The 24,734-nt window shown below is 38.4% G+C and overlaps 1 protein-coding gene across 3 annotated transcripts in view; it reads right to left on the reverse strand.

Moving 5' to 3' along the window:
• Positions 1-24,734, reverse strand: part of KLHL13 (kelch like family member 13) — a 192,003-nt gene that overhangs the window by 154,140 nt on the left and 13,129 nt on the right. The window contains exon 1 of one of the 3 annotated variants that reach the window (XM_036839088.1): positions 17,930-17,985. The exons of the other annotated variants lie outside the window; for them this stretch is intronic. The gene's annotated coding sequence lies outside the window, so the exon portion shown is untranslated. Of the gene's footprint in view, positions 1-17,929; positions 17,986-24,734 lie in introns of those variants that run through there. 3 annotated transcript variants of the gene reach the window in all.

A 24,734-nucleotide genomic window follows, 5' to 3' on the forward strand; every position in this document is an offset into this window, starting at 1 on the left:
GGCTGTGAGTTCAACTAAGGTAGTTAAGTCAGTGTTTTTCAACTGACCTGGACCCATTAGTGGGACATGAAATCTGTTTAATGGGTCAGGACAAGCATTTGTTTTTAATGAAACAGAACTGCTGGGGAAAAAGTAGTAAGGATAAATACTGGTATTTAGGATAAATATGTTTTCGTGAAACTTTTGTTTTAGGTACACTCACTTTTGAGTAACTAAGTCACAAAGTCTCCTATATTTCTTCTGGCTGGGCAAGGTCAAAACAGCTTAAAAGTCATTGACAAAGCCATGTTTCTAAAATACCAACCAGAGACAATAGCTCCTACAATTGTACTCCTATAGCATATTTATTCTCCGAGTTAAAACAAATGAAATTATTCCTAGGAAATAAAACTTTAAGTCAACTCAAAATGGATCACAGAACTCAATATAAAAGGCAAATCTATAAAACTTCTGGAAGAAAGGATAGGAGAAAATCTTCAGGATCTTGGGTTAGGCAAAGATTTTATACCTACGCCATGAAAAGCATAATCCAAGAGAGAAAAAAATTGATAAATCGGTCTTTATTAAAATTACAATCTCTTGTTCTGAGAAAGCTACCATCAAGAGAATGAAAACAAGAAGAAATTAAGAAAAAAACTAAAGAATCTAAGAAAAAAATATTTGCAGACCACATATCTGATAAAGCATTTGCATCCAGAATCTATAAAGAACAATTACAATTCAACAATAAAGACAATCCAATCTTTAATGAGCAAAAGATCTGAACAGATACTTAACCAAAAGATATAAGAAAAACCAAGAAGCACATGAAAAGATGCTCAAAATCATTAGTCATTAGGTACATGCAAATGAATGCAATAAAATAATTCTTTACCCATTCTCCCAGTGGCACATACTTCGGAAGTTTCCAATAGTTCCTCATTACAAGTAATATTATAGGGACCTCCCTGGTGGTCCAGCGGTTGAGAATCCGCCTTCCAATGCAGGGTACATGGGTTCAATCCCTGGTCGAGGAACTAAGATCCCACATGCCGTGGGGCAACTAAGCCTGCGCGCCACAACTCCTGAGCCCATGCGCTCTGGAGCCTGCATGCCACAACTAGAGAGAAGCCCGCATGCCGCAACTAAGCAGCCACATAAATAAATAAATAAAATATTTTTTAGAACACAAGTAATATTATATAAACATTCTGAGTCATATGTGGAAAGGGAATGTTGCCTGCCATTCCAATAAACAAAGAACATTGCCTACCATGAAGCCATCAGCCACTGCAGGCAGTCACCCGAAGGTGTGCCCTGAGAGGAATACAGGAAAAAGAAAAAAAAAAAAAACAGAAAACATTCTGTGCTCTGGATATTGGCACTAGATAGTTAGGATGCATACCTGTGGAATAATTTCAATGAGCCCAGATTCTTGCATCATCCCATAGAAAAGCAGTAAAATCATTAACTTGAGAGGTCTGTTCTTTGTGATTAGCAGTAATCTTTTACCAAGATTGACTACATGTATTCCCCAACCCCTAAAATTCATATATATCCTGGCCCCTCCCCTACCTCTTCAGAGCAGTTCCTCAGAGCTCTCTGAGAGGCTGTCCCAGACCACAGTCCTCAGTAAGGTCCCCAAAGAAAATTTAACTTTAGGTTGTGCATTTTTCTTCAGTTGAGACATACACCTGTGCACACATGTGAAAGACTTTCTATTGGATCCACTCTTCAAAGCAGAATCACTGGAATGAAGGGTATTTGTATTGTTTTTATAGATAATAGAAACTGTTCCAAAGGCCATACTAATTGACACTCCCAGGAAGAGTGAGTTTAATTACCTGCCCACCCCCTGGACTTATCTGATGTACATTTTTTTTAAAAAGCCTCATTGAATTTCCTGATATTTCACTAGTGAGGCTGAGTCTTATACTTACTAGTTATTCACACGTCTTTTTCTGTAAATTTACCATTTCAATCACTTGCCCTGTTTGTGTTTTGCTTTCTCTTCTTAAAAATTTATTTTATTGAAGTATAGTTGATTTGGGCTTTTCTTTTTAAATTTATGAATTATTTTTCTACTTTCGATATGCATCCTTAGTCACTTTTATATGTAACTATCGTTTTCTCCTACTTTGTTACTGGTACTTTTTAAAAATGATCAATTATTGGGGTATGATTTACATATTAAAAATTCATTCATTAAAAAAATATAATAAGATAACATTAAAAAAAAAACTAACACCAAGGTGCTAGCAGGGAATAATTTACATACAATAAGACTCATTCACTTAAAAAAATAAGCACAATGAGATACCAACACATACCTACTAGAATAGCTAAAATTAAAAAAAAACAAAAACAACAACACCAGGATGCTGGCAAAGATGCTGAGCAACTGAAATTCTCATAAATTGCGGGTAGAAATAGAAAATGGTACCCACCCTGGAAAACAGCTTTGCATTTTCTTATAAAAAGTTAAACATACATTTACCATATGATCCATCAATCCTACCCCAAGATATTTACCCTAAGAAATGAAAACTTATCTTCAAGCGAAAATCTGTAAACAAATATTTTTGGCAGCTTTATTTATAGTCACCCCAAACTGAAAACAGCCCAAGTGTTCTTCAACAAACAAATGGCAGTACATTCACCCCAAAAAATATTACTCAGCAATAAAAAGGAAAAAATTATTGATACATGCAACAATTTAGATGAATCTCAAAGGTATTATGCTATCTAAGTAAAAGAGCCAGACTCATAAGACTATATAGTGTATGATTACATTTCTATGACATTCTGGAAAAGGCGAACAAAACCTGTTATAAAAGCTATTATACCAATATTCCATTGCAGAAAGTTAGAGTAAGGCCCTCGCTCAAAAACTTAAATATGACACTAACAGCATTCACTGTTTCCAGAAAAAACAACAACCACCTTATGACAATGCCTGCATCTATCCGTTCAGTACGTTAGAGTTTATAAAGCACTTTCACAAATGTCATCTCACTTGAGTTATTACAAAATACCTCACAAGCAAAGAAAAAATACCCTCACAGCATTCCAGCAGCCATGTTCACAGGAAGCTGCAAACCCTAATGACCACTATGAGATAAGCCCTGAGCACAATTAAGAAGTAGAGATGGGCAAACCCCAAGCTACATTTTCTTTCCTTCCCCTGAGTGACACTTAACCCAAAGGTAAAATTAAGTCAGTCCCAGATAGTACAACAGACCAGATTCAACGATGGGGCTGTGGTGTCCCCAAGCAGAAGCACCTCTGGAGGAAGAAAACGGAGAGGTGTATACAAGCATTTGCACACATTCGCATTCATTCCAACCCACAGCTGCTGAGAGGAAACAGCAGGCTGTCTCTTTTCTAAGGTCCATTTGATTCTGAAGATGTCTCCGTAGAGAATGCTCCTCACAAAATAACAGTAACCTTTTTCTCCTATTCCCAATGCGGCCCCTTCTTCCTTAGTACTGGGCCTTTGTTCCTTGCATCCCCTCTTTCTGGGATATGCTTTGATTAATACAACCCCACTTCCTCCACCACAAGGCAGAAATTTAAGCCCCACCCATCCTTAAGGACCAGCCCAAAACTTCCCCAATTGCCCAAGCATAAGTCATCACTCCCTGCTGATTTCCACTGCATGCTGCTTAGCTTTCTCTTACAGAATTGATCTCAATCTGCCTTATCTCATAGATGTCTGAGCATTTCCAGTCTTAAACACCTCAAGAGCAAAGGCCTAGCCTTGTTCATCTGGGAGCTGCCACAATAGCTAGCAGTTTACTTTGCTGTTCAGTTGGCCCTTGGTATCCTCTGATGTGAACCCCACGGAAACAGAGGAGAGACTGTATTCACTGCACTAGGCCATTTTGTATAAGGAGCTTGAGTATCCAAGGATTTGGGCATCTGTGGGGGGTCCTGGAACCAATCCCTTGCAGATCTGAGGGACGACCGTACACACAGTAAGCTCTCAGCACTTTCGCGGAACTGCATCTGTGTACGAGTGTGTCACATGATTCCAAAAAGCGCCAGATAAAAAGGAAACACAGAGGTAGACCTGAAAAGCAAAATACTCAAAATAATAAAGCACAAATATTTTTTTCTGTATTAGTCGGGGGTCTCCAGAGAAAAGAAGCAATAAGATATATATATCTATAGGTATATTGATACATATACCTTTATAAGATATAGTATATATAAAATACATAGTATAATATAGAGAGAAGTAAAATAGTATGTTATATATCCATACATTATAAAGATATGCTATATATTATAAAATATACATTTATACATTTTATATTATATATAAATATATAACATATCTATACTTTTATTATATATTTTATTATTTTTTAATACACACACACACACACACACACACACACACACACATTTTAAGGAACTGGCTCACAATTGTGAAGGCTGGCAGGTTGGAGACCCAGAGAAGAGATGATATTGAAGCTTAGGCTGGAAGGTAGTCTCGGGGGGGCGGTGGGGAGCAGAATTCTCCTTTCTTAGGGGTAGAACAATCTTTTTTTTTTCTTTTTTAACTTTTTATTTTATATTGGCATATAGCCGATTAACAACGTTGTGATAGTTTCAGGTGCACAGCAAAGGAACTCAGCCATACAGATACAGGTATCCATTCTCCCCACCAAACTCCTCTCCCATCCAGGCTGGCACATGACATTGAGCAGAGTTCCCTGTGCTATACAGTAGGTCTTTGTTGGTTATTAGGGGTAGATCAATCTTTTTCTATTAAGACCTTCAAATGGGCTTCCCTGGTGGCGCAGTGGTTAAGAATCCGCCTGCCAATGCAGGGGACATGGGTTTGAGCCCTGGTCTGGGAAAATCCCACATGCTGTGGAGCAACTAAGTCCGTGCGCCACAACTACTGAGTCTGCGCTCTGGAGCCTGTGAGCCACAGCTACTGAACCCACGTGCCACAACTACTGAAGCCCACGCGCCTGGAGCCCGTGCTCTGCAACAAGAGAAGCCACTGCAATGAGAGGCCCGCACACTGCAACGAAGAGGAGCCCCCACTCGCCACAACTAGAGAAAGTCTGCACACAGCAACGAAGACCCAACGCAGCCAAAAATAAATATATAAAATAAATTAAAAAAAAAAAAAAAGACCTTCAAATGATTGGATAAGAGCCACCCACATGGTAATCCGCTTTACTCAGAGTCTACTGATTTACATGTTAATCTCGTCTAAATAATACCTCCAAAGAAACACCTAGAATATAATGTTTGACCAAACGGCCAAACTGACACATAAAATTAACCATAGCATCTCCTTTTCTCTACACACTACTCCACACCTCTCTCCTGCCAGAACTTCTCCCCAGTGCTACCACTATAGTATGAGCCACGTCCTTTAAAAAGAAAGTTTTATCTAAGGCAAGCTATACAAGCTCAGGCTAAGTTCTAACTAAATGATAACATTCCAGAAGCCCAAGTGACACCATATAAACCAAACAAATTATCCAATGATGAAAATGTTCAAAAGCTCTTTTAAAGGTTGCTGATAAACCCAAATTGTATATAACAATTTAGATCGCAATATATGTTAATTTTGCTACATTGCAGCACATTAAAAAAAAAAAAAACACAGAAGAGTTCGTTTCAAAATAACCTTACTCCTAGAACACACCACAACATTCTCTTCCTATGCTGCTCTTTCTAAATAAGGTACAAGTGACCTCAACTGAAACTGAGATTTCCACATATCAAGAAGAAACAGAAGAGAGAAAAACTGTTTCAAAATGAACTGTATTAATAATCTTAAATGCTAAAATATTCTAATGCTCCAATAAAACAGAAAATTAGAAACTGTCAACTATTTCAACTAAGAATTTTTATGCCTTTTTTCACAAATATCTTATGACACAGAGGCAGCACCTAGCAGACTCTTACTCTCTCCACCAAATTCTGAACTTTTAGCAAAGCACGCCCAGTCTTCAGTTAGTATTTCTCCTAATAGTAAGGAAGATCACATTCAAATTTATTAATTCAACATATATTCATTGAGTGCTTACTACGTGTGAGGTACTGTGGACAATGCAAAGATGTCTCCAGTGGAGAAGACTGGCAAAAGCATCATTTCAAAATAGTGCAGTGCATGAAACTGCTCTCATCACCCAAGGTCACTAAGAAGTTCTAGTAGGTACATTCAAGTCAGTGAGCATGTTCACTCCTCTTTGACCCGGCATCTCTGCAGCATGACGCTGAAGACCACTCTAAACAACTCTTTCTTCCTAAATCCACTCACTCTTCATCTTCTGGTTTTCCTCACGCCACTATTTTAGATCTCCACTTCCTCTGCCCAGTTCTATCTACAATATTGGTGGTTCCGTTAATCTGGTCTCATATTTCTGTCCTTCTCCCTTTATATACCCTCCTTAGGCAATCAATCTCATGCATCACCTTGGCTTCAAGAAGCACCTGTTTGCTGACGACTTCTAAAATAAGTTTTTTAAAACACTGGTTTTATTTTTAAATTATTTTTTATTGTGGTATAAAACACATAATGTAAAATTATTGTATTTTTTTAATCCAAGACCTCTTCTGAGAGCCAGAGCCACATATCCAACTGTCTACTAGGTAACTTGGATGGCACAAAAGTGCCTTGATTTTAACATGTTTAGAATTTAACTCCTCATCCTATCGACATGATTTGATCCGCGCCCCCCTGCTTTGTATTCTCTGGCACTAGGGATGGCATATCTTCTGCCAAGTAAGTACAAGCCAGAAATCTGGGCTGCAGCCTTTATTCCTTCCCACTTTCTCACTCCTTCATGCATTCAAGTTGTGAAGCCTTCAACTGGCTTTTAAATCCATCCCTCCTCCTCCATCTTTACTCTACTAGACCTTAGATTTGACACTTATCTATAGCTTAGATTACAGTATCGGATTTCTAACTAATCTAATCTCTGGACTTTCCTTCCTTCAATTCTTTCCACAAATGGTAGCCTCAGTAATATTGCTAAAAGGCCATTCTGAAGGCACTTTTCTGCTAAACAATACTGCAGTGGCTCTCCACTGTCTTCATAAAATCTAAACTCTTTGGAGTTACATATAAGCCTTTCAGGGAGGACCTGGTCACTTGCGAATTGTCATCACTCTTCAACCCCAGCACACAAACTGAGTTCCTTGCCCTAGTTCATGTTTTATCTCCCTTATATGGCTCCCTCAGCCCAGAATGACCCCTCCTTCCCCCACTTTGCCTAGTTAACTCCTACACATTGTCTAACAAAGTCTAAAATCAGTCTTTATCGCCTCTGAGAAGCTTTAAGGACACAAGCACATTAACTGGAGTGTACTGCGCTTGGGAGAAAAGCAAGGATCCGAGACACTGGAACAATAAACCACATACACCATCTAAACAGCTCACCAATACAACGGGAGGGACCAGTAGTTCTCAAAGCATATCTTCTCCCATACTGTTCGTATGTGTAGTGCATTCCATCACTAACTCTCAATACATGGAGAGGCTCTCTAGAAGGGAAGGGGGAAGCTTAGATAGAGAAAATTAAAAGTATACGTGGTAGGGCAGGGGAGCAGAAAGGAAAGAAAGAGAACCAGTCACACAAACCCAAGTATATCTTACCAAGCTTTTAAGCTGAGAGTTGGCGGAGGCAAGGGGGTGAATAAAAATGAATTTACTAGAACCCAGTCTTCAAACATATATAATAATTATGGGCACAAAGCTTTTACATGGAGTTTACAAATTGATGATAAGTTCTTAAAAAAATCACCAGTGGAAAATGCTTGCCATGGTCGTAAATTCAATGGCCTGCTTGAAGTACACTTACCATAATGGTAAGGCCATCAGCCCCAATGAGTTCATATACCAAGCACTAGCATAATCCAAAGGAGTAGAACATCCATGGAAAATATCCTGGCAGTCTGCATGATAAGTGAAGAAAAAGCAATTTATTAAGAACAATACAGTGGAACTGTTAACAGCAGAATGATGCCAGCAAATTTATTTCACTAGGTGAAATACGTATGAACACCTGCTGCCAGGTCAGACTCATAAATATGCAATTGAAGAGGTTCTGGATCCTTTGAGAACCAGTTTTTTCTCAACCTACATAGCGGCTAAACTGAAAAGAGCTGACAGATTTATGGTTGAGGTTTCACTCCACAAACAAACCTTTAGGTAGAACCAACGTTTCAGCTAAGGTCATAGTGTCCTTTTGCATCAAAGACAGTCCAAAGAAGAAACAGCTTGTAGCAGTTTATATAGGTAGACCATTCCAGTAATTCAGCAGATTGCCAGGTCTGTGACTTTAATGAGAATCTCAAGTGGAAAAAATCAGGAAATATAGGACCAGGGGGCCAGAAAGGGGGCTTTGTTTCTAATCTCCACTCTGCTAAAAGGTATAATGCTGAAAAAGTTACTTCACCTATCAGGAACTCCATTTCCTTATCTATAAAGTGTACTGAGGGTGGGAAGGGACAACTTAAAACATCTTGTAAGTTCCCTTGTGACTTTGAAACTATATGATTTGATCTACAGTGACTTCCCTGACAGATACACAGTGGGGTGGCACAGAAACAGGCAAATATGAAACTTATCAGCAAGGATGAGGAAGAGGCAGTGATGGCTGGTAGAAGGGAGTAAAAATTATATAGGGAAGGTGGATACACTGTCTGAGCAGCCAACTTAATGTTGTTAGTTAGGAAGCCATGACCATTGTTTTCCAAACACCCCTTCCCCCAACTTTCAGAATTACTTCCTCCATTCTTCTAAGACTTTCTTATGGTTAGAGGCATTTGGGGAATTGCAAATACTGTGGTTGCTACCCCCAACAGATGGGGTTGAACTTCCATTCAATCTACTGTCATTTCCACAGCCAGGTGTGTGAAGGGAGGATGCTATTGGGGGAGAAAAGAGAAAGAAGAAGCAGAGTAAATAGAGGCTTCTTCTCCTTCTGACCACATCATGATAAAAGTTTCAATTCATCAGGAAGGTAAAACAATCCTAAACTTTTATGCACTTAATACATAGCCTGAAAATATATAAAGCAAAACTAACTGAACAGCAGTAGGAAACTGAAAAATTCACCTATTACAATGGAATATTTTAAACCATCTCTCTCAGTAACTGACAGAACAAGCAGACAAAAATAACCTAGTAAGGTTATACATAATTTGAATAAAATTATCAAGTTTAATCTATTGGGCATACATAGAACATTATTTCAGCAAATGGAGAGAACACCTTTTCACAACCACAGACACAACATTTGCAAAACTAGACCACGTACGGGCTATAAAGTAAGTCTCAACAAACATTCAAAGGACTGAAATCAGAGTATATTCTCTAATAAATATGCAATTATGCTAAAAATCAGTAATAAGTGATAACCAAAAATATCTGTTTGAATATTAAGAAAAACTTCTAAACAACATAGAGGGTCAAAGGAAAATAAAACAACAGAAGATCAAGAAAATTGAAAGCTGATTTGTTGGGTTGTGGGGTTTTTTAGCCAAATAATAGTGACAAACTTCTGGCAAAAAGAGTGAGATAACATGAACATGTTAGGAATAAAAGCGAACATTACAAATGTTGCAGAGATTAAAAAGATAACAAGAAAGGTTATCAAGAAACAGATACTGATGAAATCATAAACTGATGAAATCTCTTTGGGGGCAATGAAGCAATATATAAATGAAAAATTACACATACTTTTTTTTTAACATCTTTATTGGAGTATAATTGCTTTACAATGGTGTGTTAGTTTGTGCTTTATAACAAAGTGAATCAGCTATACATATACATATATCCCCATATCTCCTCTCTCTTGCGTCTCCCTCCCACCCTCCCTATCCCACCCCTGTAGGTGGACACAAAGCACCGAGCTGATCTCCCTGTGCTATGCAGCTGCTTCCCACTAGCTATTTTACATTTGGTAGTGTATATAAGTCCATGCCACTCTCTCACTTTGTCCCAGCTTACACTTCCCCCTTCCCGTGTACTCAAGTCCATTCTTTACATCTCCGTCTTTATTCCTGTCCTGCTCCTAGGTTCTTCAGAGCCATTTTTTTTTTTTTTTTTTAGATTCCCTATATATGTGTTAGCATATGGTATTTGTTTTTTTCTTTCTGACTTGCTTCACTCTGTATGACAGTCTCTAGATCCATCCACCTCACTACAAATAACTCAATTTCATTTCTTTTTATGGCTGAGTAATATTCTATTGTATATATGTGCCACATCTTCTTTATCCATTCATCTGTCATTGGACACTTAGGTTGCTTCCATGTCCTGGCTATTGTAAATAGAGCTGCAATGAACATTGTGGTCCATGACTCTTTTTGAATTATGGTGTTCTCAGGGTATATACCCAGTAGTGGGATTGCTGGGTCATATGGTAGTTCTACTTTTAGTTTTTTAAGGAACCTCCATACTGTTTTCCATAGTGGCTGTATCAATTTACATTCCCACCAACAGTGCAAGAGGGTTCCCTTTTCTCCACACCCTCTCCAGCATTTATTGTTTCTAGATTTTTTGATGATGGCCATTCTGACTGGTGTGAGGTGATACCTCATTGTAGTTTTGATTTGCATTTCTCTAATGATTAGTGAAGTTAAGCATTCTTTCATGTGTTTGTTGGCAATCTGTATATCTTCTTTGGAGGAATGTCTATTTAGGTCTTCTGCTCATTTTTGGATTGGGTTGTTTGCTTTTTGATATTGAGCTAAATGAGCTGCTTGTAAATTTTGGAGATTAATCCTTTGTCAGTTACTTCATTTGCAAATATTTTCTCCCATTCTGAGGGTTGTCTTTTGGTCTTGTTTATGGTTTCCTTTGCTGTGCAAAAGCTTCTAAGTTTCATTAGGTCCCATTTGTTTATTTTTGTTTTTATTTCCATTTCTCTAGGAGGTGGGTCAAAAAGGATCTTGCTGTGATTTATGTCATGGAGTGTTCTGCCTATATTTTCCTCTAAGAGTTTGATAGTGTCTGGCCTTACATTTAGATCTTTAATCCATTTTGAGTTTAATTTTGTGTATGGTGTTAGGGAGTGTTCTAATTTCATTCTTTTACATGTAGCTGTCCAGTTTTCCCAGCACCACTTATTGAAGAGGCTGTCTTTTCTCCATTGTATATTCTTGCCTCCTTCATCAAAAATAAGGTGATCTTATGTGCATGGGTTTATCTCTGGGCTTTCTACCCTGTTCCATTGACCTATACTTCGGTTTTTGTGCCAGAACCATACTGTCTTGATGACTGTAGCTTTGTAGTATAGTCTGAAGTCTGGGAGTCTGATTCCTCCAGCTCCGTTTTTCGTTCTCAAGATCGCTTTGGCTATTCGGGGTCTTCTGTGTTTCCATACAAATGGTGAAATATTTTGTTTTAATTCTGTGAAAAATGCCATTGGTAGTTTCATAGGGATTGCATTGAATCTGTAGATTGCTTTGGGTAGTAGAGTAATTCTCACAATGTTGATTCTTCCAGTCCAAGAACATGGTATATCTCTCCATCTGTTTGTATCATCTTTAATTTCTTTCATCAGTGTCTTATAGTTTTCTGCATACAGGTCTTTTGACTCCTTAGGTAGGTTTATTCCTAGGTATTTTATTCTTTTTGTTGCAATGGTAAATGGGAGTATTTCCTTAATTTCTCTTTCACATTTTTAATCACTAGTGTATAGGAATGCAAGAGATTTCTGTGCATTAATTTTGCATCCTGAAACTTTACCCAATTCATTGATTAGCTCTAGGAGTTTTCTGGTAGCATCTTTAGGATTCTCTATGTATAGTATCATGTCACCTGCAAACAGTGACAGCTTTACTTCTTCTTTTCCAATTTGGATTCCTTTTATTTCTTTTTCTTCTCTGATTGCTGTGACTAAAATTTCCAAAACTATGTTGAATAATAGTGGTGAGAGTGGACAACCTTGTCTTGCTCCTGATCTTAGAAAAAATGGTTTCACTTTTTCACCATTGAGAACAATGTTGGCTGTGGGTTTGTCATATATGGCCTTTATTATGTTGAGGAAAGTTCCCACTATGCCTACTTTCTGGAGTGTTTTTATCATAAATGGGTGTTGAACTTTGTTGAAAGCTTTTTCTGCATCTATTGAGATGATCATATGGTTTTTCTCCTTCAATTTGTTACTATGGTTTATCACATTGACTGATTTGCGTACATTGAAGAATCCTTGCATTCCTGGGATAAACCCCACTTGATCATGGTGTATGATCCTTTAAATGTGCTGTTGGATTCTGTTTGCTAGTATTTTGCTGAGGATTTTTGCATCTATGTTCATCAGTAATGTTGGCCTGTAGTTTTCTTTCTTTGTGACATCTTTGTCTAGTTTTCATATCAGGGTGATGGTGGCCTCATAGAGTGAGTTTGGCAGTGTTCCTCCCTCTGCTATATTTTGGAAGAGTTTGAGAAAGATAGGTGTTAGCTCTTCTCTAAATGTTTGATAGAATTCACCTGTGAAGCCATCTGGTCCTGGGCTTTTGTTTGTTGGAAGATTTTTAATCACAGTCTCAATTTCAGTGCTTGTGACTGGTCTGTTCATATTTTTTATTTCTTCCTGGTTCAGTCTTGCAAGTTTGTGCTTTTCTAAGAATTTGTGCATTTCTTCCAGGTTGTCCATTTTATTGGCATATAGTTGCTTGTAGTAATCTCTCATGATCCTTTGTATTTCTGCAGTGTCAGTTGTTACTTCTCCTTTTTCATTTCTAATTCTACTGATTTGAGTCTTCTCCCTTTTTTTCTTGATGGGTCTGGCTAATGGTTTATCAATTTTGTTTATCTTTTCAAAGAACCAGCTTTTAGTTTTATTGATCTTTGCTATTCTTTCCTTCATTTCTTTTTCATTTATTTCTGATCTGATCTTTATGATTTCTTTCCTTCTGTTAACTTTGGGGTTTTTTTTTTTCTTCTTTCTCTAATTGCTTTAGGTGTAAGGTTAGGTTGTTTATTTGAGATGTTTCTTGTTTCTTGAAGCAGGATTGTATTGCTATAAACTTCCCTCTTAGAACTACTTTTGTTGTATCCCATAGGTTTTGGGTTGTCGTGTTTTCATTGTCATTTGTTTCTAGGTAATTTTTGATTTCCTCTTTGATTTCTTCAGTGACCTCTTGGTTATTCAGTAGTGTATTGTTTAGCCTCCATGTGTATGTATTTTTTACAGATTTTTTCCTGTAATGGATATCTAGTCTCATAGCATTGTGGTCGGAAAAGATACTTGATACGATTTCAATTTTCTTAAATTTACCAAGGCTTGATTTGTGACCCAAGATATGATCTATCCTGGAGAATGTTCCATGAGCACTTGAGAAGAAAGTGTATTCTGTTGTTTTTGGATGGAATGTCCTGCAGGTATCAATTAAGTCCATCCTGTTTAATGTATCATTTAAAGCTTGTGTTTCCTTATTTATTTTCATTTTGGATGATCTGTCCATTGGTGAAAGTGGGGTGTTAAAAGTCCCCTACTATGATTGTGGTACTGTCGATTTCCCCTTTTATGGCTACTAGCATTTGCCTTTTGTATTGAGGTGCTCCTATGTTGGGTGCATAAATATTTACAATTGTTATATCTTCTTCTTGGATTGATCCCTTGATCATTATGTAGTGTCCTTCTTTGTCCCTTGTAATAGTCTTTATTTTAAAGTGTATTTTGTCTGATATGAGAATTGTTACTCCAGCTTTCTTTTGATTTCCATTTGCACGGAATATCTTTTTCCATCCCCTCACTTTGTCTGTATGCGTCCCTAGGTCTGAAGTGGGTCTCATGTGGACAGCATATATACGGGTCTTGTTTTTGTATCCATTCAGCCAGTCTATGTCTTTTGGTGGGAGCATTTAATCCATTTACGTTTAAGGTAATTATCGATATGTATGCTCCTATTACCATTTTCTTAATTGTTTTGGGTTTGTTATTGTAGGGCTTTTCCTTCTCTTGTGTTTCCTGCCAAGAGAAGTTCCTTTAGCATTTGTTGTAAAGCTGGTTTGGTGGTGCTGAATTCTCCTAGCTTTTGCTTGTCTGTAAAGGTTTTAATTTCTCCGTCGAATCTGAATGAGATCCTTGCTGGGCAGAGTAATCTTGGTTGTACGTTTTTCCCTTTCATCACTTTAAATATATCTTGCCACTCCCTTCTGGCTTGCAGAGTTTCTGCTGAAAGATCAGATGTTAACCTTATGGGGATTCTTTTGTATGTTATTTGTTGTTTTTCCCTTGCTGCTTTTAATATTTTTTCTTTGTATTTAATTTTTTATAGTTTGATTAATATGTGCCTTGGCATGTTTCTCCTTGGATTTATCCTGTATGGGACTCTCTGCACTTCCTGGACTTGATTGACTATTTCCTTTCCCATATTAGGGAAGTTTTCAACTATAATCTCTTCAAAGATTTTCTCAGTCCCTTTCTTTTTCTCTTCTTCTTCTGGGACCCCTATTATTTGAATGTTGGTGCGTTTAATGTTGTCCCAGAGGTCTCTGAGACTGTCCTCAAGTCTTTTCATTCTTTTTCCTTTATTCTGCACTGTGGTAGTTATTTCCACTATTTTATCTTCCAGGTCACTTATCCGTTCTTCTGCCTCAGTTATTCTGCTATTGATTCCTTCTAGAGAATTTTTAATTTATTGTGTTGTTCATCATTGTTTGTTTGCTCTTTAGTTCTTCTAGATCCTTTTTAAACGTTTCTTATATTTTCTCCATTCTATTTCCAAGATTTTGGATCATCTTGACTATCATTACTCTGAATTCTTTTTCAGGTAGACTGCCCATTTCCTCTTCATTTGTTTGGTCTGGTGGGTTTTTACCTTGCTCCTTCATCTGCTGTTTCTCTGTCTTCTCATTTTGCTTAACTGTGTTTGGGGTCTCCTTTTTGCAGACTGCAGGTTCGTAGTTCCCACTGTTTTTGGTGTCTGCCCCCAGTGGCTAAGGTTGGTTCAGTGGGGTGTGTAGGCTTCCTGGTGGAGGGGACTAGTGTTCTGGTGGGTGAGGCTGGATCTTGTCTTTTTGGTGGGCAGGACCGCATCAGTGGTGTGTTTTGGGGTGTCTGTGACCTTATTTTGATTTTAGGCAGCCTCTCTGCTAATGCGTGTGGTTGTGTTCCTGTCTTGCTAGTTGTTTGGCATAGGGTGTCCAGCACTGTAGCTTGCTGGTCATTGAGTGGAGCTGGGTCTTAGCGTTGAGATGGAGATCTCTGAGAGAGCTTTCTCCATTTGATATTACATGGAGCTGGGAGGTCTCTGGCAGACCAATGTCCTGAACTCGGCTCTCCCACCTTAGAGGCACAGGCCTGACACCCGGCCAGAGCACCAAGACCCTATCAGCTACACGGCTCAGAGATGTGGCTAGATAAAACTGTACTTCCAATTTTCTCCAAACAGTTTTGACCTATGCTTCCATCTCATGAATTCCAAGACAGTATTAAACTGATGCATATTTTCATAAATCTGGACCCTGGGGAACTCATCCTGCCATCAGATGCCCTTGCCATCTCCCCCACTAGACTCTCCATGGGCAGCCTCCAGGTCTGATGGAAAACACAATGGCCCCAGTCTCAGGGAATCCAAGTTCAAGCCCCAGTTCATTCTAAGTAGTTTGTTACCTTTCTTGGGTCTCTCAACATCTCTAGGCTTCAGTTTCTTCTCCAAACTGAAAGGGTTGATATATATGGTCACATTCAACTCTGAATACTTTAGTATCCGAAGTTAAATTTTATCTATGTGGCCATCAATGGACCTTTCTACACCTTTATCAGTGGACCTCAACTGAGCAGGAAGGGAAGCTTTGCCCCTGCTATTATTTTCAAGCCATGCTCTCTAGCTCCCTTAAGAGGAATACAACAGAAAAGATAAAGTAAAATCACAGTAAGACACTAAAGTACTGAGGAAATTTACTGTTAAAGCAGAAAGCCTTTGAATCAATCAAATCTATATTTATTGTTTCAAGGCATGTAAAACAGTAATGTGTGCTGATATTATACGTCTCCAAAGGATTTTAACAAGAGCTATGTGCTTGCTACTTAACTGATGCTGTAATAACATGCAAGTTTAATCACTACTTAAGCATTATAATCACATTACTTAATTCAGTATAACACTGAGTCCTGCATCCTGACTCCAAGATTTTATTCTCTGTGAAATCTATGTCATCTATACATCCCTCCACTTTTATTGCCCTTCTCTCAAACTGGTTTTTTTTTTTTTAAGGTAAGTAAATTCTTAAAGGTATAACAGACTTTTGTCTGTGTGGTAAATGTTTCTTAGACTTAGCACTTTGCCTTACAAACTAAAGAGATTTTGCCTATATAAAGATACCTTTATATAATATTACTACCAAAGTAGCAAAGGTGGCATAAAAAGCCCTCCAAATTCTGTTATGCTAAGTCCCCAGTTTCAAGTTTTGAGATGTAATTAAACCTTAATAACTAACAAGAATTCAGAAAGGCCAAAAATAAGTCAAACTTCTGCTGCTGGAACAATAAAGTACATGTGCTTTTCCCTGTTACTCCTACAAAGCACAGCTAAAAACCATTATCTATAAAACATTATATATATGGACATTATATATAAAACAAATACAAGAAAACTCTGAAAGGTGGAGAGAAGAGGCAAACTGGCTAGGGATCTCAAGACTAAAGGAACAACACAGTAGTGAGTTCCCTGAGTTTTCTTTTGGCCTCATATATTCCAGACATGAAGCTGAAGAAGCTGGCAACCTCAAAATGAGAATGAGCTCAGAGAATAAAGAAGCCCTAAGAAAGGCCTGCTCTCTCTAGCCAAGGGACCAGGAAAGGGGCAGCTCAGCAGTACAGAACACTTATAGCCAATAACCACTCTACTTCAGCCAAACACCACAGAAAAAAATGTGACTATACCCACATCACCAAAGGCTTAAGGGAGCCTAAACTTGCACCCTCACCAGGTTGCAATGAGGCACACCTCTCCCTCCTGGCTGGTGTGGTGTCAGAGAAGGACTTTCACCACTGCCCCGTGGTAATATGGCCGTCCCCCTTCATGGTGTCAGTGGAAGCCATGTAGGGAGCAATACCAAGGCATTCCTACCCCTCTCAGTCAGGGAGGTATCACTGGAGGTCTAGTGGGGAACCAGTATTCCCACCCTCACCCATCAGTAATGAGGAACCACCCCCTCCAGTGTCAACAGAGATCAACTGGGGAACCTGGTCAACTAGACCCACCTGGCAGTAATGAGGCAGCATCCCCTCAACCCCTGACAGAGTGAGGTCAGAAGCCAGCTAAAATAAAAAGTTTCAATAAGATCCAAAATCTCGTGACATAATGCCCAAAATGTCCAGGTCTCCATCAAAAAAGAATCACTTGTCATACCAACAATCAGAAAGGCTCAAGGTGCATGACAAAGGAATCAATAGAAGTCAACATCAAGATGACAGAGATGTTAAAATTATCTGACAAAGATTTTTTTAAATTTATTTTTTGAATTAATTAACTAATTTACTTATTTTTGGTGGGTGGGCTTTCTCTAATTGCGGCAAGCGGGGGCTACTCTTCGTTGCGGTGCATGGGCTTCTCATTGCGGTGGCTTCTCTAGTTTACAGAGCACGGGCTCTAGGTGCGCGGGCTTCAGTGGTTGTGGCTCACGGGCTCTAAAGCGCAGGCTCAGTAGTTGTGGCGCATGGCCTTAGTTGCTCCGCGGCATGTGGGATCTTCCCGGACCAGGGCTCGAACCTGTGTCCCCTGCATTGGCAGTCGGATTCTTAACCACTGAGCCACCATGGAAGCGCTGACAAACATTTTAAAGCAGGCATCATAAAAATGCTGAAAGGAGCAATTATGAACATGCTTGAAACAAATGAAAAACTAGACAGCCTCAGCAAAGAAATAAAAAGACTCAGTAAAGAAATAGAAGATATAAAGAACCAAATGGAACTTTTAAAACTGAAAGGTACAATAACCAAAATAAAATACTCACTCCACAGACAGGCTCATCAGCAGAATAGAAGGGACATAGGAAACAATCAGTGAACTCAAAGATAGAAAAATGTCCAACCTGAACAACAGGGAGAGAAAAACAAGCAAAAAACGAACAGAGCAATCAGGGACTTGAGGGACTATAACAGGAGATCTCACACTCATGTCCTCAGGGTCCCAGGAGGAGAGAAAAAGGGGGTGTGACTAAAAACATACTCAAAGAAATAATGGTCAAGAACTTCCCAAATTTGGCAAAAGAAATAAAGCTACGGCTTCAAGAGGCTGTGTGAACCCCAAACAGGATAAATCTGGAGAAATCTAATCTAACATATGTCATAGTCAAACTTTTGACAAAGGAAGAAATCAGAGACAGAGAAATGACACCTTACCTATAGGGGAAAACAATTCACAGGACAGCAGATTTTTCATCAGAAACCATTTAGGCCATAAGGCAGGGGCACACAAGATTTTCCAAGTGCTGAAAGAAAGAACTGTCAACCCAGAATCCTATGTCCAGTGAAAATATCCTTCAGGAATGAAGGGGAAATCAAGACATTCTCAGATGAGGAAAACTAAGAATTGGTTGCCAGCAGACCTACTCTAAAAGAATGGCAAAAGGAAGGCCTCTAAACTGAAAGGAAATGATAAAAGAAGGAATCTTGTAACATGAGAAAGAAGAAAAGAACATGGTAAGAAAAGTATGGATAAATACAATAGATTTTCTTTCCTTCCTTCTCTTGAGTTGTCTAATTTATGTTTGTGGTGATGGAATAGTTCTATATCTTGATGTGGAGGTGGTTACATGAATCTATAATGTGATAAATGGTGTAGACCTATATGCATACATTGTACCAACGTCACTTGCTGGGCTTTGATAATGTACTACAGTTACATTGGGGAAAACTGAGTGAAGGGTACATGATACCTCTCTGTACTATATCTTTGCAAGTTCCTTCAGATCTGTAATTATTTCAAAGTTTTTTAAAAGTCTCATCAAAACCAAGCTATTTCCTAATACTGAGGTAATTTTAAACAAAGCCTATCAATAAGAGTCAAAGGCAAAGTCATTCATAGTCTGATGGTTATTTTTTGTCATTTTCTTTAATTATTTTTCCAAATAATTGACAACAATAACAAGTAATTTACCTGCTAAAAACACCGCCTATTACTTGATAACTGTTAAACTGCTGATGTTGTCATTTACCTTATTCTTTTGATATTTCTTCTTCTGGAGAGGTTTGCTTTAAATAAAATAGCTGGAAAAATAAATTGAAACTAACAGCCAAAGTTCTTTTGAAAATCAAATGACACTATATAAAATAACAACACTCAGCATTCATTGAATCTTGCGATATTCTAGGTACCGTGCTAAACACTCACATATGTTATTTTATTTAATTCCTATAAAATCCCTTGCTTTTTCCATTTGAGATGAGGCAACCATGACTCAATGAAATTAAGTAACTTGCTTAATTACACACAAATAGCAAGTGGCAGAGTCTGATTTTAAGCCAGGCTTAGAGCCTTAACACTGTTAACCACTACTATACTATTAAGTCCACAGTGTTCAAGTACTATGTTATGTAATAGATAGAAGGGATGTGTGCTGATGTCTAGTGAATGATTCCTATTAAATCACACATTGCTAATGATTTTAAGTATTTCAATTAGGATTTCAATCAGAAACTAAAAGAAATAAATGTTTTTCAATAGATTATAGCTAGGAAATCATAAGAACTGATTTTATGTCTTAAAGGTAATGTTCAATAGCATGACTTCCCTACAGGATTATGACAATAAGTCTTACAATGGTGTAAGATGCTGAAAACTAGTTGTTATAGATTTTCATGTTATACAGGCATAAGAAGTTTCTGATAGGCTAAAGATGACCAGATTTTCTAAGAGAGTAAGGGAAAAAAATCCACAGAAAAAATACACTTTTTTATTTGTTAAAATGCTCTGAATTTTCAAAAGCCAACATAAAGTTAACTTTAAATTATGTTGAAGTACAAAAATATTACAGAAAAGGCATTGACACCTTTAACTGTACACCATCTGAAACAAATATTTTTGGGGTAGGCTTCCTAAAATGTTTCACAAATATACCAGGCTCCAATCAACACAACTTAAGTGAACCTTCATTTAACTGGAAATTTCCCTGCAGCTCTTAAGAGAAAGATAAATGATCATAATGCAAACTATTCTTGTAATGGTCCTTTAAAAACAAGTATTCAATATATGTTTCTGAAGCTGTACACTTGGAGACTTTAAAAACCGTAAATTAAAGCCATTCACAGATCCCTTCCATATCCTTCCATATTCTTTATTGCCCTTAAAGAAATATATTCATCCCTGATGATACAAATGCTTCTCATTTTTAGATAAAGTTTAATTTAGTGTAGATCTCTGCTTACTGTTCTCTCTTTGCCCATGTTTTATACCAAAATACAACATTCTATTTTAGCTTCATAAAAAGCCATTTTTGAACAAAATGGCTCCCAAATGCATTGAGAGGGCTTATGCCACCTCATGTTTTTTTGCCTGACTGGCAAAATAGCAAGCCCTGATGCAGCAGCTGCTACCACGTTCTCAGTTACTTCAGGAATTTTTACAGTTTATTGGCGTAACGTGAGAGTTTATACAATTATCTACAGTATGTCATGACTAATACATACACATTACTAATATTACAAGCTTGCTGCTTGGGCTTACTTTTTCCATTAAGAAAAACACTGACATTGTTATGTTAATTATCATGGAAATCTATGGTGTATCATGTTTTCGCCTTTGGGCAAAAACATTAGAATCCATTAAGTTCAGATTTTTTAATTGGCATACTAGACAACATGCCAGTTTCATGACCCATTTTGGCCTTCAACCCAGTCCACCCATCAGTGAAATAAAACAAGGAAAAATCATTTTCATGATATCACTCACCTACTGAAAAACTGCCAGTGGTTTCCCTCCACAGCCTAGTATTCAAGTCTCTCCATTTTCTGGCTCCATTTTTCTGCCTTCTCTCTTACTGCTAAATATCAATCAGCTGAACAGATCCCAATAGTCATCTGTACATCCTTATCTTTGAACTCTTACTTATACATTCCCTTCACCTGGAATGCCCTCTCATAGCAAAACTTTACCAGCCATCAAGGTTCACCTCAAAGCTTGATTGAACCTACCTTGATTAGTCCCACTGTGTCTATTCCTTTGGCACATTTTTTCTCAATTCCCTTTTACATGCCTGTACATTTCATCTATCCAAAGATACTGCAAGTTCCTTGAATACAGAGGCTCTTGATCAAGTAATTTAACTTCTCCCTCTCCATTAGATTATATATCTTTTTAAAATTAGAAGGGTTGGATTAAATGATCCCTAGGGGTCCTTCTGGGTCTAAAATTTTATACATCTATTTATTGCTCGTCCTATAACGTGTATATCGTAGTCATCTGATACATATTTTGAGCTGTCTATCTGACTTTATCAATGCCTATTATAAAATTACCCCATCACGGCTATTGGAAAATATTCTAAGTATTGCAATTTCTAGATGGCAATTAGGAAGAGCTTCCAGCTTAATCAAGCAGCCATAATTAGTAAGCTAAATACTCATTCAGTCATTTTCTCATTCAACCAATATTAATGAAACATCAGGGACAGGTATCATGCTCTGACGTGGAGATGAGAGACCTGGCCCCTGCCCTCAAGGAACTCGCAATCCAGTGGGAGACAGAGAAGTCAAAGCACTATTTACAATAAAGATTGCTAAAGAGAGGCACAAACAATACTATAGAAACATATGGAAGAAACAGCTAGCAGTGGCTGTGAGGTAGAGGAAGCTCAAGGAGATGTTCCCAGGACAGGCGACAACTAAAGTGAACCCTGATGGAACCAAACAGTCAGCATTTCAGGGAGAGTACCAAGCACAAAAGTGTGGGGATAAGAGAACATGGCAAGCTGGAGGAAGCGCAATTTAGAATGCAACTTTAGGTTAGGAAGGATGAAAGAGAAGCTAGAGGGACAGGCAGGAGTCAAAAGTAAGACGGGCTTGTATGTAATGCTGCCAAGTTTGGATTTTTGTCCTTAAGCAAATGGGTAGTCGATGTTATGGAAATAATATCTCCAGATAAGTCATGAAATTGACTGAAGATTCAAGTTTTATGTTAGAAACAGTGTACAGCAGAGACTGTTAGTTGTCCCCCAATATCTGTGCTTCCCTTCTTATACAGTAATAATAATTTTAGCTGGGCACATGGCCACATAGCTAAGGACCACATTTTCCAGCCTCCCTTGTAGCTAGGTGACACCATATGACTAAGGGCTGGCCAATGGGACATGTGCAGAAGTGATGTAGGAAACTGCCAAGATATACCCTTACATAGAAGGAGTGTCTTTTCTCCCGCCCCTTTTCCCAGCCCTTCTGTCGGAATGAGAATGTAATACTGAGTTACAGCAGCCATCTAGGATCACAAGATGGAAGCTGCTTGTTAAGGTGGCAGAGCAACAAGACAGAAGGAGCCTGGGTACCTGATAATTGAGTAGCTGCCATCCGACCCTGAACTGCCTAGTTGGACTGTTATGTAAGAAAGAAATATCTTGTTTAAGGCACTGGATTTGGGGGTCTCTGTTACAGCAGCTTAACTTGTACCCACATGAATATACAGTGGAATTTAAAATTGGATCTAATAATATATATGTATGTGTGTGTGTGTGTGTGTGTGTGTAACTGAATCATGTTGCTGTATACCAGAAACTAATACAACATTGTAAATCAACTAGACTTCAATAAAAAATAAATTTAAAAAAATAAAATAAAATAAAATTGGATCTAATAGACTCAAGAACTGTACACACTTACAAATAACACCAGACTGAATTTAAAAAGGAGTTCTATAATTCACCTCTTTCAAGTTTAAGTGAGAGTGTATAGGTTATCAGAATGAGTTGTACTAAAACAACTTAAAGTAGTACATATGAATAGAAGGCAAAAATGAGTTATCAACATAAATCACCTAAATAATGTGGTTACAATAGTGTAGCCATGGGCTCATGTTAATTTATGGTCCTAAAATTACTATTCCAGTATTCAGAATCAGTTTTTTTTTAACTGATAGAAGAGTTTTAATTAGCAAAGATGACACAGGAAAGGAAGGAGCAACATCCACACCCAGATTTAGCAGTATCCATGCTCCCCAACCTAAGGAGACTGATTTCTAAGGTTCTCAAACTATCAGGTAAAAGTGACTATAATAGGTCTTCAAGAGTCTCAGGTTGCCCTGTGCATACTATTCCTAACACAGCAAGCTATACATAGGAGCCCAAAAAGCCCTTTAGGGATACCCCAACAAGGCTTATCCTATCCCATGCTGCCTTCCAGGGTTGATATCCATCCCCCACTTTCCCCACCATATTGAAATTTACCTCCATGGTCAGGCTCTTAGTATCGTTCAAGATGATAATTACATATCAAGTAAACTATTACATGTTAATAAAGCAAGTTTAGAGGAGACATCGCCAAGGCTTTCTGTAAACCCATTTTAACCTGCTAGAGCAAAGTACCTAACCTTCGTTTGGTTGGATCAAAAAAAAAAAAAGTGGTTTTGTTAACTAAAATCCAAAACTAAAACGAACAAACAAAAATTCTTTAGAAGCCACAGGTCTAACCAAATAGTGGAAATGTTAGGCAAATTATAAGACTGCAGTACTTTTGGCAAAGAAGTAACATTTTAGGGACTTCCCTGGTGGTTAAAAGTCCGCCTTCCAATGCAGGGGACACGGGTTCAATCCCTGGTCGGGGAACTAAGATCCCCCATGCCGTGGGGCAACTAAGCTCTAGCGCCACAACTGCTGAGCACACGCCACAACTAGAGAGCCCGCATGCCACAACTACTGAGCCCGTGCACTCTGGAGCTCGCGCGCCACAACTAGAGAGAGAAAACCCGCACACCACAACTAGAGAGAAGCCTGCGCACTGCGACAAAGAGCCCGTGCGCCACAACAAAGGATCCCACATCCTGCAACGAAGATCCCACGTGCTGCAACTAAGACCTGATGTAGCCAAATAAATTTAATTTAAGTTAAAAGAAAGAAGTAACATTTTTTTTTAATGATGCAGCCACTTTTTTTTTTAATTTTTTATTTTTATTTTTTATTTTATTATTTATTTATTTATTTATGGCTGTGTTGGGTCTTCATTTCTGTGCCAGGGCCTTCTCCAGTTGCGGCAAGCGGGGGCCACTCTTCATCGCGGTGCGCGGGCCTCTCACTATCGTGGCCTCTCTTGTTGCGGAGCACAGGCTCCAGACGCGCAGACTCAGTAACTGTGGCTCACGGGCCCAGTTGCTCCATGGCATGTGGCATCTTCCCAGACCAGGGCTCGAACCCGTGTCCCCTGCATTGGCAGGCAGATTCTCAACCACTGCGCCACCAGGGAAGCCCAGAAGTAACATTTTAAAAACAGACAGAACCACTAGGTGCCCTTCAAATCATGCCATGGAAGCTACCTATTCCTATACAAGTCCCTTGGCAGCTTGTTTTTCCACTAACTACATTTTTCCAATTGAATGTTAAATGATGATGGTCACAACTGTGATTTTATAGTCTCCATTTAAGTCACTGGAAAGGGATATAGGTAACACCCCAGAAGGTACTTTGGGCTCACAAAGAAAGAATGAAGGTCTTATAACTCAGGGCAGCACTTCAGCTTGATGGAGCCAGAGACTAATTTTCCTCTTCCTCATTGTAATTATGATGGACTGCGACCAAAGAGCACCGAGAGAGACACACTAGGCTTTACCAGGCATCTCCA

This window comes from Balaenoptera musculus, chromosome X (assembly GCF_009873245.2).
Source record: "Balaenoptera musculus isolate JJ_BM4_2016_0621 chromosome X, mBalMus1.pri.v3, whole genome shotgun sequence".
Lineage (NCBI taxonomy): Eukaryota > Metazoa > Chordata > Mammalia > Artiodactyla > Balaenopteridae > Balaenoptera > Balaenoptera musculus.